This window comes from Nicotiana tabacum, chromosome 11 (genome assembly GCF_000715075.1).
Source record: "Nicotiana tabacum cultivar K326 chromosome 11, ASM71507v2, whole genome shotgun sequence".
Classification (NCBI taxonomy): domain Eukaryota; kingdom Viridiplantae; phylum Streptophyta; class Magnoliopsida; order Solanales; family Solanaceae; genus Nicotiana; species Nicotiana tabacum.
The window spans coordinates 43061662-43063735 of record NC_134090.1 but is presented as its reverse complement, the minus strand read 5'-3'; the positions used below and the strand labels follow the sequence as shown (position 1 = coordinate 43063735).

Below are 2074 nucleotides of genomic sequence, written 5' to 3'. Positions count from 1 at the left end.
ATGAACTCTTTAACACAGAATGACGGATGGTTTGCCCTTCTACCATATTTCTCTTTCCCAACCTAACTCCATTATACTTGATTTTCTTTAGTAATATTGTCTGATGTTCATTTATTAGATATTTTTATACTTCTTATTGATTTATGAACAAAGTTCTTTGTTAGACGGTAGAACTAGAATAGTCTCGTCCCCTCTGCGTTAGTCTTAACTATTTGCAAAATAAAAAAAAGAGTTAATCCGAAATTGAATCGAACAGATTGAACCCGACGTGAATCGAACACGCAACCTTCTGATCTGGAGTCAGACGCGCTACCATTGCGCCACGGATCCTAGATGTTTAAGTTGCTGCAAAACCATTTATATCTATACTGGACCTTTCTCATGAAACATTGACTTTTCCTTTTCCATCGTTATGGGGTGGGGTTGGGGGGGGGGGGGGGTAAATTCGGCAAGACTCTTCGTTAGTTTAAAACTTTCTTATAAATTTGATTATGATGTTTTGAGTTTTTTGTTTTTTATATTTACTAATCTCAAGGTACGCGTGATGCACGAGTACTCTATCTCGATAAGTAAATTTATTTAAAATTTGTATTTGAATTATAAAATAAAATTGTAAGTTCCTGAAGATGATTATGAATGTCGATCATTTATAACTAATTAAATAAAGAAAGAAACTATCTCATAGAAATTCTCATTCATCAATAATAGTTCAACTTAAAATTTATTTCCATTTTATAATCTTAAAACTTAATATCACAAGTTGTCAACTTCTTTTTTTATTTGAGGAAGAACACATAGCAACTTAAAACCCTAAATAGTGCTAAAGGCTAGAACTTAAAACATGTGAGTACAACTAATAATCTATGAATTTCATGTGATCACAAAAATCAAAGTGCAATAACAGCCCGAAAAAGACATCAAAAAGGATAGAAAAGCAAACTAGTGAGAGAATTTAAAACTGAATGATGGCTCATCCGTGGCATATTTACTTAAGAGAATAACTAGTTAGAATTAGAACTGAAAATGTATATTTGGTTTTCAAGTGGAATTAGTATTTAAATGATTCTAGTATTGGACAACGTCTAAATAATTGAAAATGATTAGCTCTTTCCAATGTGAAATCTATTTTAAGGCGTTGGAACAGATGTATTTCATATTAAATTGAAGGACATATTCTCTGGAATTTTTTTAATGAAAATTATAGTCACTACTTGTGACACAATAGTGATACTGAATCTAAAATGACCAAATATTTGTTATATGTTTTAATCACGATTTTTCAAAGAGTCATCACATCATCACAAATTTTAAAAAATAAATCTTTCTTTTAGAGATATGGAAAGAAACGTTGGTCATATAGTTCGTTGAAAAAAATGGATAATTGACTGATAATGCAAAATTTGAAAGTGGCTACTATTGAGTGAATATTTTACAAAAATAACTTAATCTATACTATATTAAAAGCACGAAGATCCTTAAAGAAATGTCGTTCGTCTTTTTTACCTTTTAGCAAATTTTACTTTAGACAAAATCGTAATTAAATTATTTTTCTAACTATTTAGTACTTCAAATCAATTAAAATTTAGAGTTTTATATCTTTCCTTTTTTGAACTATGTAAAAAGTCCTAATATTTAGGATTTCAATTAAAGACTTTGATGGTATCTAATTTATTTTTTTAAAAAAAGAATTATGTTCACGTGTGGAAAATTTGTATTCCTTATTGAGTCCAAGTCAACATATAATATTTTTAGTATATCTTTGTCACGACCCAGATTTTCCACCCTTGGGAGTCGTGATGACTCCTACTAGTGAAAGCTAGGCAAACTAACCATTCGAATTATTTATCTTTTTCCCATTTTAATCCTTTAATAATTAATAACCAACATTAGATAAACAGCGGAATTTAATAAGCGGAAGACTGAAATGTAATACTTTAATAAAGATGCCAATACCAATCCATACATAAACTACCCAGAACTTATGTCACAATTCCACAGACTGTCTAGGATTACTACAAATAAAGTTCCGAAAGATTTATTACAACACTGTCCCTGAAGTATATAAAAGAAACAA

General features: G+C 29.7%; 1 non-coding gene across 1 annotated transcript; it reads right to left on the bottom strand.

The window, feature by feature from the left end:
• Window positions 1–258: 258 nt before the first annotated feature.
• Window positions 259–330, bottom strand: TRNAW-CCA (transfer RNA tryptophan (anticodon CCA)). Its single transcript has one exon. It is a non-coding gene; the product is annotated as a tRNA-Trp (tRNA).
• Between the last annotated feature and the right edge of the window lie 1744 nt (window positions 331–2074).